Source organism: Mercenaria mercenaria, chromosome 2, assembly GCF_021730395.1.
Source record: "Mercenaria mercenaria strain notata chromosome 2, MADL_Memer_1, whole genome shotgun sequence".
Classification (NCBI taxonomy): Eukaryota; Metazoa; Mollusca; class Bivalvia; order Venerida; family Veneridae; genus Mercenaria; species Mercenaria mercenaria.
In genome coordinates, this window is record NC_069362.1 from 20,099,016 (window position 1) to 20,115,991 (window position 16,976).

Below are 16,976 nucleotides of genomic sequence, written 5' to 3' on the forward strand. Positions count from 1 at the left end.
TATTTTCGGACGTTTTCGTTACTTTACGTAATATTGTATCCTGAAAAGATCTATAATTACACAAATAACCTTTATAGTTAACCGTCTGACTTCCACGCACGTTACCATGGGTACGAAATTACCGCAGACCATTTTTAAATTCAATATCATGAAGTGTTACCGTATTTGCTTTTATTCCTACAATGTCTTTTGCAACCATTTTTACGAATTCTAATTGTTTTGTCTTCTAGTATCTATTTTCGGGAGTAATTTGTCTTTTTATCTAAGATACCTTTAAAGATTTTATTCGACACTTACTTAAAAATATCTTGAATACAAGTATATTTCTTTCAATAAATGAACCATAAAAAATAAATAGATAAGTGTATTAATTTTCCGTCTTGTAAAATTTGGAATGAAATTTGAAAAAAAAAAAAAAATAAAAAAAGATGTTAGACTGAGGACTACAACCCACAACTCCGAGATTGATGGCTAATCGTTTTGTCCCCGCAGCTACTTGCACATGCGATATTTTTTTAAATTATAAAGAATACTTACGCAGTAGTTATTTCTCTATGGAGGGTCAGGTCAATACTTATGGACAATATATCCACTTTTTACTATCCATTTGTTATTCCTATTGATGGTTTCAAAATGCAGATTCAAAGTTTGAAGAATAGATGTCTTTTCTGTTACTAATCTTCTCAGTCTAATGCAAAATGCTAACTTAGCTTTGTAAATAAAGCTAGTATGTGGTCAGTTGATGATTTAATTTCGTGAAAATAGGTACTTAAACATGTTTTAAACATTTAGAAATTTCGTTCATATGTACTTTTATGATTGCCTGATTTTACCAGAAATATTTATCGACGCATGTCGGACTGTTGCTCCATTTCACAGGACTGTATAATCAGTACGAAAATAGTATACCAGATCCTCTATCTGATATGAAATTTATATTTTTTACACGGGTTAATTTATTGTGAATCATGAAACAAATTCTACCAATTTAGACATCAATCTCTACATCTCATTCGTGCGAGATTTCGAGTTGAGAGAAGAGTCTGTTCTATACGCATAATGCTGAGCAACTAGTATCATTTTTTTTTACATCCTTGGTAAACGAATAGCGATCAAAGTCCCGACCTTCCGCACGAGCGAGACAGAGACAAAGACAGTGGGGTCATAGTAAGGCAGAGTAGCTAGTCCAGCGAACAGAATTTATTCTTAAAAGAAAAGATATTGAGATGATTATAAAGTATTGCAGCTGGTCAGACGCAAAGAATTTATTCTTGAGACAGTGTCTTTTTACTACAATCACGCACAACTGCTGCTCCGATGCAAATAATTTATTTCTTGGCGGGAACCTTCTGATCAAGTGCAATTACAAGCTCTTAATAATAAATACTAGATATTTCATAAAACACTCACTATAGTTGCAGCTTTCAGATTTAAGAAGTACGGAAAAAGCCACATCTGTCCCTCCGGATGCCCGGGGTATAGATGTAGAAACTGTAGTTTAGAGTTCCAAAGCTGAACCCTTGAATTTAAATAGTTTTAAGTTATATCAAGGAATCAACACACATAATACATGTTGATTAACCAATGACCAAAAGTTTTTTTCGATAATATCATTAAATGCGAAATGTCGTTTACATAATTTACACCCTTTATCAAATATCTCATTAAGATATTTCATATCTACAATTCTTCTTTTCGGAATATGTCCGTAATCACCTGAATGTTCTTACATGTTTTAAAAAAATTCGACTTTTTCTTTAACGCTTTCTTAGCAAATCTCACCATATGTCTCTCAATACTTTCATGTCGATTCATTTCATCAATTCATTCCGAATTTACCGTTAATACATGCAGCTTCGCATATTCTTTAGATTATTTTGTAAAAAAAATGACGATTAAACGTGTCATTTCTTAATGGGGTAGGGGTAAAATATTGTCAAATATTGAAAAATTAAAGTCGGTGACCCCTAAGTATTTATGTGTCTACAAGACGTACACACACTGCGAAGCAACATACTTTTACGTTTTTTTATCGAGTCGATTTTTTATAAACTGGATTTTAAGGCAAAATTTGTAACAAAACTTGATGTAAGTTTTTCCGTTCTGACGTCACAATATCGTCTCTGACGTCCTAGGCGTAAATCTTAATTCGCTGAATTTCATACCATTAAGTAGCATTTCCTGAATGCAAGGTGACAATTATTTTATATTTTGCATTGATGTGACATTCAGAGCGCAGGAAAGGAAAAATGCCGAAAGCACCCGGAACTGAGCGTTACACGAAAAGTGACGTCAGGGGTCATGTTTGTGACACAATAGCAAAAAACACTAACAATATGTCGACAAAGTAAAACCGGAGCTCAATCGCATATATCTTGAATTTTATACAGTAAAAATTTCAGGACGAAATTCGGCAAATTTGGGGCGCATTCCACCTTAAGCTCCTAATGTTGATTTTGGAAATATCGTCTTTTTATCTAACAGGTTTTTGACTGGCGCCGACCCGAGCTCGCTATGATCAATTGCTTCAATTACGGAACATAGTCTATGAAAGATCCTTCGAAGATTGCATCGTTTCATAACAACACTTAGATGTCTAAATCAAATTTCAGTAAATAAAGGCTAATGGAACAAATGTTAGATGTTACCGATAACTTCAACCTGAGAGTTTTATAGGGAATGCTATAGCAATATGTTAGTTTTTTGGTAGCCTTTGAGTACTAAATGACACCTTCAATGCCGAATACACTTTAACATATTAAACAACTATGAATTAGTAATTATGATGGTAATAAAACATTTACACGAATTAACACACGATGCTACTGGTTAACATCTATCAAACATATTTCTGACAGTTTGCAAAGTTTAAAATATTCACTGCTCCTCTGTCACAAGATCTGCGATTTAATTCAGGGCAATCAACATTGTTGTTTTGCTAGTCTAAGACATAGGCACCTCAACGACTGAACCCTTTTATTGCTTTAAGTATAATACAGATACAAGCATAATTATATGTTGAAATTTGAATCACTGTCAAACAAACCTGCTATGATTTAAGTGTTCATGGGATTTTCGTCGTAATATATTCTGAGAAAACTAATTGTACATTTTTTTTTGTATTTAAAACATCTTCTGACTTGCTATGACACAATAACCTAAATACGAAAATTGTTCAAAAGCTCGCTCTCTTAATTGTTACAGACAGGTGCAGATATCCCATTTGGTATAAGATAATATAGTAAGAAATAATTACAACTAGAAATCTCTGGTTTCGCCATGATTATCATCGGTCATCTTGGGAATGTATATGGACGTTATTTATTTACAAACGAAGTTTCGTGAACATGTTTTTATATATTGTTCGTGATCAATACAGATACTTTACATGTTTAGTCATTCATTAAAATATCCAAAATATATTGTTTTGCAAGACTTTATGTATATCAGTAAAGTCTGTCTGTTATGATATTAGTATCGAAGAAAGCTATATTTGTTTAACAGAGGTGACTTACCGCGAAAGCGTCAAAACAAATATTTAATGTTTTAAATGAAAAAAAAAATCATTAAATGCTTCAAACTTTTCAATGTCTTAAAATATTTTTAACACCACCGAACCAGTTTCGTTAACGTTTCGAACAGTTCAACAAAAAGTATTTGTTTGATAAAAGAGCTTAACCTTTTATAAAGACGATAGGTGATAGGTGGTATCCAACCATATTTCCCTAAGAGACGGGCTTTGAAGAAAATAAATTTGTACCGGCAAATATTTCATGAATGTCAGGTTTTAAACCCAGTTTAATAATATCATATTTCCACGTGTATCATAAACTTTTTCTAAGGTAGCCTAATCATGTTAAGCTGTTATATTTCGATCTCTTCAAATTGTTCAGTACGATATATATTTTGTTAGTGTACTGTATAATTGTTCAGCTTGACATTCCGGCTTTGGTGGTTCCAATACTTTCAAAGATTTAGGTATTGTTTAATCACTCCTTGGATATTGCTTGCTTTTTGATTTTGTCTTTTGGCAGTTTCTATGAAATGCAGGCTCCATAACCACAGATCCCCTCTCCTCTAAATTCCAGTTTGTTTAGCTCTGCCCATTGATTTCTCATTTAGGGCACATCCATTATTTAATACGCCGCTTTTCGTGGAATTTTACTCTGTACATCATGGAAGGTTCTTTGTGCACCGACGTATGAACACATCTGCGGATGTCTGAATTATATTCTGGTACATATAAATGGTACATATAAAATATGTAAATGTTGAGTTCTGCTCAACCCGGGGCTAGAGGGCGTGGACGGATGCTTGCATTTCCACTACTGTCCATGGATAGACTCGATCAAACCGATCCTCCAACATTTTTGTTTAAGTTGGGCGACCTGTGGATTTCCACTTTTTGTTTTGATACACTAAAAAAAGTCGCCATCAAAACATTTAATGATTTTTTCCTGTTCTGTCAAATAGTCTGCTATTATATATATATTCTATATATATTACAGGTTGACCGGTGGTCTAGTGGTAACATGCTTAACTGTCAATCCAGGGGTCCGGGATTCGAATCCCGGTCCAGGCACTGGGAATTTCTGAGATGCTCTTGAGTGTCTCCCTAGGTTCTTCCCAGGAAAGACGGCTTCGTGTGTATCGGTGCTATACGCCGGGCACGTTAAATAACCAGACTGTCTATTCGAAAAGAGCTAGGCTAAGTTAGCCGGACACGTCTGTATCTGAAAAGTTCTTTCTGTCTGTTCTGGGGGCTTTATCTCACTCTGTCCCTCTGGTCAGATCGCTCTGTGTCTGTACTAGTAGAGGATGATTTCGCGCCCTGTGTGGTTGCAGTTGCTATATGTAAAGCGCTTTTGAACGTGTTTATCATGAAAAGGGCGCTATATAAATCTGGTATAATAATTATATAGCTTACTTGCGTTCCGTATTAAAAAAAAACACAGTAATGATAAGTTCTAGAACATATTGAAGTTGTAAATATATGAACGTATTGTCATTGTTCTGTAGGGAGATTATAGTATTGACTTTCCTCCTGATCTTAATTCAATGTAACTATAAAGAAAGATTCTTGTTCAGCCGGACGTCTCTTAAGATGCTTTATTTCTGCTGAATGGCAGGAAGTCTTAATATAATTGATTTATTAAGACCATTTCCTGAAAAACATGGACTTTACAAAGATTTACTAATGGCTACTCTTTGATAATGTCACGTAAACAACAACTTCCTTCAGAAACCTTCTTTTATGGGATGATCCGATAAGAGTAGTCAAAGAGATTAACGGTAATAAACACAAGAATGAATTATTATGAGTTTTGGTTATCGCAACAATCCTGAACCGAGGAAATTAAAAGAAATGTTTCAATGTAAAGTAATTATTAGGGAATCGATCCTACCGAAGCGACGAAAATCGGGATCGATCCCTCTACGGTAACATGCGATATACCGAATGAGATATATACTATCGAATTAAAAAATGTGTCCTTCCTGCACATGCACAGAGCGTCTTGGAAGAATACGCTCTTTCCTTGTGCCTAATAAGCGTCCACATAACTTGTCCGACAGCAACGTCTTGCACATCAGTACAAATATGGTCAGTGTTGTTTTTATTCCAAAATCTAACTTTAAAATGATACGGAATCGATGCTGTCACTGGGCAGATTTGTTTTTCAAATCTTACGGGATGAGTTGAAGTTGCATCGATTCCCGAGTGAGGCAGTACCTTATTTCATATTACTTAATAATTTTTCCAAACATATCAATAAATGTCAGAATATGCTCATAAACGTACCTCTGATGTGCGTATATCAAATACTAGTATGATAATACGTGTAAAAACACCTCTGTGTTGTCTATAGAGGATGTTTATTTCAACGAAAATAGTTTACAGATCAGCTATGTTTGCATCGAAACAAAGTCTGCAAAGTGAGTAACGATGAACTAATTAACTATTTGATCTGAGCGCCTGTCATTCTATATAAAACACAATGACAAAAATCAACATTAAAAAACGCAACCGCCCGTAACTTGGAAGATGCGTCGATCACTCTGGACTAAGCCAGTGGTCAAAAATAGTTGTGTGCTTACCTGTCGGTCATTCAACTTCAAGATTTATATCCATAGCACCTTTAAATGGTTATTATTAATTGATTCCACATCCTATACTGAATTTAAATGCAATTTTTGAGTTGTTTTACCACCTTTGAAAAAGTTATTAATGATTTTGTAAATGTATCCCCAAAGTCGCAATAAAAAAAGACGACAAAGTCCTTAAGTTGTTTTATGTGACTGTTTTCATTTGTTTGAAATTTCATATTTTATCAAGTTTTTAAACCTCTTTTTTTTAACTGAGCCAACAGGCCATAAAATAAAATGTGAAAAATACTATATATTGGCCTCAATATAATTTATATACAACCTTTACTTTTCAACATATAAAAATAGAACATTTTACCTGCACAAACTTGCAAAATACTCTGTATTATATTGTAACGGTCAAATCTGTAGAGCGAAAATTTATAATAAAAACATTGCTTGTTGTTAACATGCTTATATCTTGAAATAGTCTGTTTTAAAAATCTTGACATAAAAGAATGTTAAAATATCTGTAACCTTCTTGCTTAAAGCATATAATTTTCAAATGAATTGAAAATTTAAATGAAACATGTATGTCAGAAATGTGCTGTCTGGCTCGGTACGCAGATCAAAAGCCTACATTTTGAAAAATACAACTTTATCATAGTTGGAATTAGATGTCTATTCTTTATTTACTAAAAAACAAATAACTTTGAAATTGCACAAAAAGGTATGAATAAACATTTAAGAATTAGTCAAACCCGAGTCAAATAGTAACTATGTGACAACAAAGGTTTAAGATATGAAAATGTGTTATAATCAGAAAATGCACAGTTTCCATCTCGCAGATTGCTATGATTTTTTTCAGAAATGCTGTTAATTAAACATATTTGACTGCCACATGTGTGCTGACAGAATATGTTGTTCCTTATAGACACTCTGCCAGATATCCACTGTTTGTGCGGACAACAACTTTAGTCGCTCTTTCTGACTTTTTGAAAAATTCAACTAATTTAGGAGTAACACTTTCAAGAGTTCTTTTCACACGAGTTTCTCGAAGTAAGCCTTTACTGTTCAGTCTGTTCTTCACAGTTAAGGTACTAGTCAGGCGATCCTCTCCCACACGATGGAATATGGTGCGAAGATGAGAAAGGGCAGTCCCGAACCGGCAATATTTTATTGTTGCTGTTTTACACACGCCCTGGGCTACAAGAACGCAGAGATTTGAGATTTTTATATTTCTTTTCGTCGAAGAGTATCGTATTATGAATAGCTGTACGAGTAGAAGGGAAACTGTAAACTGAAGGTTACATAAATTGGTAACTGGCTAGCACTGGAAGGTCAAACCTCCTGCCATTGTGTGCAACCAAGTAGACATTTTGAAATTTCTGTAACCAAGTAAAGAAATTCTGCAACGCTTCTTTAATTGTTAGAGGAACAATAGGGTTTCCGTTCACTGTCATGCTTGTTGGACCAGTTTTGACAATCCCCATCACTTGTTGAGTAGTTTCAGTTATAGGCATTTTAGGAAAAACGTAAGTGCTTAATATTGTTGCTCCACGGCAGCGATCTGGGTTATATATGGAACAAGACGACCACGAACTGAAAACTATCAATTCAGTATTTATACACTTTGTGTATTGTTAAGTCGGTAGTAATATATACATTTATGACCGTCTGGAAAAATGCTACTAACTACATCAAAGGATTGGGCAAGGGCAGAACAACTGTGGAATACTGGATAGCTTCCATTTCAAGAAGTTGTCGTTTATAGAAGAGACGGAGTGTAGTATTGTGAACAGTCAACTTCACAACCTCGATATACTTTTTATGCTTTGTTTTCGATAAAACTGATATGTTTTTACTGAATGCAATGCAGCTATTACATATAATAGTGACAGTACAAATAATCGTCACAACTTCCTTAGATCAGTGGTTTCCAAGCTAAACACTACAACATGGTTTAAAAATTCCTCTTGGTATGCACCCGTTTCATGGCCAATTCCAATAGTATAATGACATCTATTAAAATACAAATATACATTTTTTTAAAACTGGCAGCAACAAATTATACAGTGAATAGGCAAAACTAAAGACTGAAAATTTGACAATATACACATAGTAAAAGTAGAAAACATGGTAATTAATTTAAATTGTGAACTTGACATAATGTATGAAATATGTCTAACTGAAGGTGTTATGGTTATCAAGTAATGGAAACTATATCTGATCGTATACAGTTACTAAGTAACGATTTACACTGCTGGCGTTTTCCTATCCTTGTTGCCTAACTAATAGTTTTTTAGGATATGTATGAATTAGGTAAACATACTTTGCCAAAGGAATGATATTAATGTAAGACCTATAATATTACATTTTTTAAAGATTTGATTTTTTTAAAGATTTTAATTACCATCCTTTTCCTCTCTTAGGTTACACAACCACACAACCACAATGTATTTGAAATATATGAATTTAGAATCAAGGGTTAAGATCGCTGCAATATCCTGATATATATCAAATGCAAATGATAAACAAGATTTGATCTTAAAACAAAAATAAATGCATAGCTTTCTAATTAATTAATTTAAGTTATATATGGTGGTGGTAATTACGGTGTTTTATAAATATCAATGAAGCAAACATTTGTAATAGGGATCTAAAATCTTTTCCTTGAATAAATATCTTGGAATAACAGATGTACATCAAAGGAAAATTGTCGTCAAATGTTGCTTGAATGTTGTCCATCAAGGGAAAATTGTATTAAATGTTGCTTGAATGTGATTGGCCACATTTAAGACAATACAATACAGAACAATGGACAATCAATTTACACTTGTTCTGTTTTAAAACATACTTATGCAAAACAAAAACAGTAACAGAAGCAATGTCAAAACAGGCTTAATCGGAGTTCTTTGGTTTAGAAACAGTAAATGGAATCCATGCTCCCAAAGGAATAGAGAATGTACCAACATCGAGTCAAAGTACAGCAGTACTTCATGTAAATATTTCAATATTCCGCTACTGTTACCTCAATAGTGCTATATTCTGCTCATCTCTTAAATGAAAAACGGAGAATAAAATTGTCGCCGTAGCAGCAAGCAAACATATCTGCTTTTGATAGGTTAGTTCCGTGCAAAAAGCATTACCATGTTCTCGTTCACGACCACAGAAATAAAATCTAAAGGAAATCTTACAGCAAGACAACAACTTATTTGACACTTCGGAAAGTGCATTTTCGAGTATTTAGTTGAAAGAAAGAAATAACACGTCATATATATCTTCATTTGTTACGAGCAATATTGTATAAACAACTGCATTCTGTGATGTTCGATTTTGGGAGGCTGCATTTTTAGAACGCGGCATTCCCTGTTTGATATTTATCCTTGTTTTTTGTCCTTTATTTGAAGTGTGCCGTTTATCTCCTGTTAGTTATATCTTTTCAATTTAACCTTCCGGAACACTTGTCTTATTGTTATGGCCCGCTTCGAATAGTCTTGATAATTTTTGGTCTGTTGCCGGTATAAACTTGGTTTCCGGTCAATAATTAGAGAATGCTTTGGGGTCAGGTCAAAGTGACCTTGGGACTGAACACGACTTCCGTAAGTAAAGAAAAACTAGCATTCAGATGTTTGCCTGTGGTCAGTAATTGATCTCTTGTTCTTAGTCAAATGTCAGTCAGTGATTTCTGGACTGAAAATGGGACAGGTAATCATGTGTTTTACGAACAGCTCTTGTTGCATGATACTCCTCGTGATAAAGATGTCAATTTTCCCTTCAGGGATGAATATATATGTTCAGTATCTATCTGCATAAATTCTGTAAAAACGGCTTGGTTTTCACAAATAAGAGAACAGACAGAAAATAAATTCAGTAATTTAATACAAATTCCAATTCTGCATATTTTTGCTTGTTGCTTGACTACTTTCATTAATTAATTATTTTCCATTACCTGATAACGTTCTATAAATAGCGCACACAAACCGATTGGAGTCTATTTAACATGTTGGTCAAACATAAAATAGCAAACAAAAAGGAGGAGGTATGTTATAAAAAAGGTCATTATGGCTGAAAAAAGTTGAATCTTGGATGTTGTATTCCGCTGTTGTGGATTTTGCAGGCTGTCCCAAGCTACAAGTATAACTCTGTTATACCTTACCGTTAAAGAACTGTATATGCATAGTTACAATGTACTTTATACTAATGTGAAAAAATCGCTTTGTTCTTTAAATGTAGAGAGACACATCGCAGTTTGTCTATAGTAATTTGATAATATGTGATGAAACGACATGAACTAAACAACATTTACGGAACTTCATTTCAATTTTTGTTCAAATTTATGTGTATATATCAGAAAAATAAATCTACAGTATCTCGACGGTAACTATTTACATTTTGCACCCAGACATGAAATATTTACATATGAAAGAATTTGTCAATATAGCGATTATTCAAGCTTCTAGCCGTGCCTAATGGTTTTCAATGAATCATTAGGTACAATTTTACCATCAAATTTGTCAGACAAATACCACTCGTGATGCAATTTACATTATGTGCAAAGAAAAGGGAGTCTGTTATCGATTTGGAAAACATTCAATACAGCTTAATGGCGTGGATCACACAGTTAAAAAAATGTTTCGCGACATCAGTTTATGTAGAAAGATACAACAATCTGACTAAAGTACATCTCCAATTAACGCTACGTTCACTGGATCTGAAGACATGCTATTGATAGCCTCGTTCTGACGACCCTTCCGCTAGCCAATCAGAGCCTTACTTACAACACTTTGTATGTGAAAGTAGAAGTTTAAAAAATCCATATTTAGCCTGGGTTTCTCATGTTTATTATGACGGCCACATCATTACTGCGCAGTCGTGTTTTGAGAGGTATCATATGTCACGATACGGACTTGGTCACGTAAGGGGAGAATATGTGTCAGGCAGCCAGTTAGCTCAGTCGATAGAGCACTCGCCCTATAAGCGAGGGGTCCCGGGTTCGAGCCCCAGACTAAATGCACATTTTTCTCACCCTGTGACATTCTACGCTATTTTCAAGGTTCAGCCAAATGCTTGTTGAAACGAGTCGTCTGATTGGTTCAAATCAAAATAGATTTGCGAAAATAAAAATAGCAATATATACAGAAGACGAATATAGACAGTTGGCTAACTGGGAAAAGAGGCCTGATTAATAAATCCGTAGGCATTTTTTAGTACAATATGGTATCATACCTTAAAACGTTCGTTATTCTTTCACAGTATTTTAATATTTGTTTTAAGGTAGTTATTTTACCCCCCCCCCCCCCACACCCCTCCCGCCACACCCACCTCCAAAAAAACACACAATTTTGAGGCTCCAAAGGGGTTTAAATTACTCTCATTTCATGTTAATTTTAATCGTAGTTACTAGTTAACAGAATCATTGCTGAAATATATTTAGCATATGACGATTGATGATTCACCATTTTATATGTATGGTGGTATTCATATCTCTTTTATTAGGGTGTAAGTGGAACTTTAACTAATATGCCATAATATAAATATAGCTCAAAAACCAGATTATTCTTAAATGTGTGCCCTCTTGATATACTAGTAGCAAGCCTACAATTATATTCATTGGCAATGCCACCTATACATGTTTCTTTATTCATCTGATCTTTTGTAACATTAGAATATACCCCAAACAACAGTCAGAACACTTGATTCAGCTAGCCAGAGAGCAGCTGTCAAGTACTTAGGTTTCCGCTGCTCAATCTGGAGGTCAGCATTTCATGTACCACATGACACCAGTACTGGTGTGTGTCAACTTCAGTAAATGTCACAATGACACTGCACAGCTGATAGTTACATTTTATTATTGTAAGTATTTCATTACCTGAAAAGGATCACTGATGTTCATTTGAACATGTAGCGCCTATTTTCCCAACCAGCTACGTTTTTGGTAGGTGGTGTTTATGAAGTAGCCATAAAGGGGCTAGAAAATTCTAATATTTTCAAAAATGATGTAAATCATTAGTATTTTGTATAATTCTGGCCTTGCAGATTGTAGATATCGGCTCTTCTTTGTCCTCATATACTCGCCTATTCAGGCTATAGGAACAAGAATGTCCAGGACCAGTGAAATCTGTTTGTTTACAATTTTGATAATAGATTAATTATTTATATTAATATATATTATTATTATATATTTTGTTGTTCGTTATTAACGATAGTTATACTTGTAAGGATTCCTGAGAGTAAGCATTTTTATATACAAATGACTGCATGGAACGATTTTCCTGGCACCTTAGTGATGGTGAGGGCTAGATTCCAACCTGAGGGTCCTCCGTGTAGTTTCAGCTTAAGGTATTAGGCCCATAATAGAGTACCTCCTTTTTGAAGAGTATTCAATTCCTACCATAAACCTACTTAGACTGCAATTTTCAGCGGGGGGGGGGGGGGGGGCGTAGGTTCAAGCCCCACTGGGACAAAGTTTTTTCCCTTATTTTCCTTTTTTTCTAGTAAGTTTTTACTTCTTTATAGACTTGTTATTGATTTATTGTACAAAAGTGGAAAAAATCATTTGATAAGCGATTTTTTGCTGTTTAAAGTGAATTTACCACTGAAACAGAAGGGGTAGAGTTAGACATTTTTAAAAATACTGAGTTACATGCAGTAAAAATTCTCTATTTTGCTTTCATTCTTTAGACTACATATTGTGGAAGAAATGTAGGTAGGTTTTACTTCTGCCCCAAGGTTATTTTTGAATGAAGTGAGCGAAATTCAAAACAGACCCACAGGATTCGACCTTAATTTTTCAATATTGGAGTTGGAATTCTGTCTCATTAAATCCGTTTACTCGAGGCACCCTAGAAAAAATCATATTGACAGTTTTTATTATAAGTTTTATGATTGTTTACCAATAGTTTGATGTTTCTTTCATAAAAAAATAATGGAATAATGAATTCTCTGCAAACGTTTTGGATAAAGGCCACCACTTTGAAATTTGTCTTTACTTGAGCTTTAGGAAATACCATAAATTACACAAAATGTATAAAAAACGGCACGGTAAAAGTTTTTAAAAATTTGTATATAAGTGCGAATCACGGTCAACTGTAAGAATATACCAAGACAATGCCATTTTTTAAACATTACTTTTAGGGGCCTAATACCTTAACATTAAAAAATTGTTAATGGTCATTGTTTCAGTTCTAGGCTTATTATGCGCTATAGCCTATTTTGCTCAGGTTAAAAGAACTGAGTACATGTCTTAATAGTTGTTAGGCTTACTTTGTATCTAAATTTACAGAAACATTTCGTATTGTACATACTTTGCCATTACGTCTTTTATTTACACTGTTATGCAACTCTGAAAAGTTGGAAGGATTTGGAGAAAGGTTTATTTCACTTTTTACTGGTTTAATTTCAAAGTTGTGTTTTTGCAACTGACAGTTCCAAATCTGTGCTCCACTTTGTTCCTTTGTGTGTCCGTATCTTTCTCTCGTTGTCTATATATTTTACTTTGTTCATGTATATTAAGTGTAAAGTTAATCATGTACACATCCATACAATCACTGATATGCGGTTTATCTTTCAGGTGGGGGGGGGGTTCTTTCTTCGAACGTAGTTTTTCTTAATGAATATTTGTCCTTGCGATTTTTTGTCTAGCCTTGTGCTTTGAAAATACTCTCAAAAACTAAAAATGCAACATCCATTCTTTAGGACAGTCTAAGCATGACTTGTGTTACATGAGCATATGGCGCCTGTATTGTAATTCATTTCACTACCACCTTAAAAACTCATATTAATTACATTTCGATATACAGAAATTCGATTATCAGTAAGGAATGACATACAAAATATCCGTGAAAGTCTTAATGTTAAATGATTAATAAATTGACCAAGAGTTTTAAGTTTGATAAGTTTGAAGTTTTTACCTTGCAAAACACTTTTTTTATGCAGACGCGATTAGAAACATTTACGTGTAATGTCAAACCAGGTTTTCTATATTGTAGTAGTATTGGCCATGGATAAAGACCGATTACGATTTTAATAACAATAGCTGCCTAAAAGTCTTGCGCTCGACTATTCAACAACTTCTAAGTTTAACAAGGACCATGACTGGGCAAGACTTACAAAACCACATATTGGTTACTTCCCGAGGTTTGATGACCGGAAGCACTAAGTGAAATTTTAATCAAATGCATGTAGTTTCTGAAATACACCTTGTTTTTTAGGGTACATGCTAAACTTTTACCAAATATTCTAGGTTGAAAACGAAATCATATTTTGCATTGAAGTCAGTCAAGATTATTTTTATTACAAAAGGTTAGATGACACAAAAGCCTTATGTAAAGTTTTAATCCAACATATATATTGGTTGCTAAGATATGAACTTACATGCAAAACTTATCCAAGGTGAGGATGTCAACAAAGGCAACACCAACACCAGAGTGAACAGAATAGCTCTCACTATTCTTCAAATGCACTGGAATTTTGAAAAGTTTGGCAATTTATATGTGTATATCAATGTACATCAAATATTTACACACAATGTTTTGCAAAAAAAAATGAAATATTTGCCACAAAGTGATATTGCGTGCTTGCTTTTTAGCTTTTGTGATCGCCCTGTGTCCGTCGTCCATCGTCGTCCGTCCGTCCGTCGTCCGTCCGTCGTCGTCAACAATTTGACTGTCACAATTTTGGCCCAATCTTAATGAAACTTGGTCAAAATGTTACCCTCAATAAAATCTTGGACGAGTTCGATATTGGGTCATCTGGGGTCAAAAACTAGGTCACCAGGTCACATCAAAGGAAAAGCTTGTAACCACTCTAGAGGTCCCAATTTTGGCCCAAATTTCATGAAACTTGGTCAGAATGTTACCCTTAATAAAATCTTGGACGAGTTTGATATTGGGTCATCCAGGGTCAAAAACCAGGTCACCAGGTCAAATCAAAGGAAAAGCTTGTTAGCACTCTAGAGGTCACAATTTTGGCCTACTCTTAATGAAACTTGGTCAGAATGTTACCCTCAATAAAATATTGGACGAGTTTGATATTGGGTCATCTGGGATCAAAAACTAGGTAACCAGGTGAAATCAAAGGAAAAGCTTGTTAACACTGTAGATGCCACATTTATGACTTTATCTTCATGAAACTTAGTCAGAATGTTAATCTTGATGAGTTCAAGATCCAGTTTGAATCTGGGTTATGTAGAGTCAAAAACTAGGTCACCAGTTCAAATCAAAGGAAAAGCTTGTTAACACTCTAGAAGCCACATTTATGACCATATCTTAATAAAACTTTGTCAGAATGTTAATCTTGATGATATATAGGTCAAGTTTAAATCTGGGTGAGATGGGATAAAAAACTAAGTCACTAGATCAAGTCAAAGGAAAAGCTTGTTAACACTCTAGAGGCCACATTTAAGACTGTATCTTCATGAAATTTAGTCAGAATGTTAATCTTAATGATCTTTAGGTCAAGTTAGAATCTGGGTCTTATAGGGTCAAACACTAGGTCACCGTGTGAAATCAAAGGAAAAGCTTGTTAACACTCTAGAGGTCACAATTTTGGCCCAACCGTAATGAAACTTGGTCAGAATGTTACCCTCAATAAAATCTTGGACAAGTTTGATATCGGGTTATCTGGGATCAAAAACTAGGTCACCAGGCCAAATCAGAGGAAAAGCTTGTTAACACTGTAGAGGCCACATTTATGACTGTATCTTCATGAAACTTGGTCAGAATGGTAATCTTGATAATCTCAAGGTCTAGTTTGAATCTGGGTTATGTAGGGTTAAAAACTAGGTCACCAGGTCAAAACAAAGAAAAGGCTAGTTAACACTCTAGAGGCCACATTTATGACCATATCTTAATGAAATTTGGTAAGAATGTTGATCTTGATGATTCCTAGGCCAGGTGAGCGATACAGGGCCTTCATGGCCCTCTTGTTTGAGTGTACATATCGGTTCAGTATTCCATATTTGGGCAATTTGACTATATGTGTCTCAAAAGTTAGCACCAATAAACCGATATTTTACGCACTCTTATTGTAGTAACAATTAAATGAAAATAAGGAAATGAAATGCAGAGAAGTAACATGTATATGTAATATATTGTCTCTACAATTTCTTGAAATTCTCAGAGTTACTTATTCTATTATGTATCAGATTGTTTTGTGAAAGTCTCGGTTTTTTATTTTGTTCTCAGACCTCAATAGAAAGTGATGCTGCAATAATAAAAAACAGTAAAATTACTTTACACAATAAGTTTTAGTACAGGTAATGTTTAAAGACTGCGTGAGTTTATCCACACACTTAACTGAATGTTACGTTGATGGCAAGAATGATATGCAGCATGTCCGGTTAAAATTGTTTATTTTGAGTGTAACTCCTTTTGGGGCCTCTTGAATTATATATAAAAAATTCAAAGAAAATGTAATATGTCTTATTTTTTTATATGCACTGGATACTATAGAGGATAAACATTCATTTCTTAATTACATGTTAATATCAACCTACCGCAAATTTCAACATATTGGATATGTCACATCATCATGTAAATGCCGTCTGACGGAGAACCCCCAAATTAGGGCCTCTTAGTCTTTAATTTCACTTGAAAATTACATTTATACCTCAAATTATATTATATAATCAAATCTTTCTACTCTATTATATATTTAAGTCAAATTTACCATAACCTGTAATTTAAACAACATTTTACTTTCATTATTATTTCTTATCACGTGCACCCCTTTTGGGGCCTAACGAAAACTTGAATAGGGATATTTGAGCCTGGTTTCCACCCTGGCTGAATTACATATACCCCAACGAACATTTTGATGTATGATACCATATTGTACTAAAAATGCCTACGGATTTTTTTCTCGGGGCTTTCGCTAACTGTCTAATATGG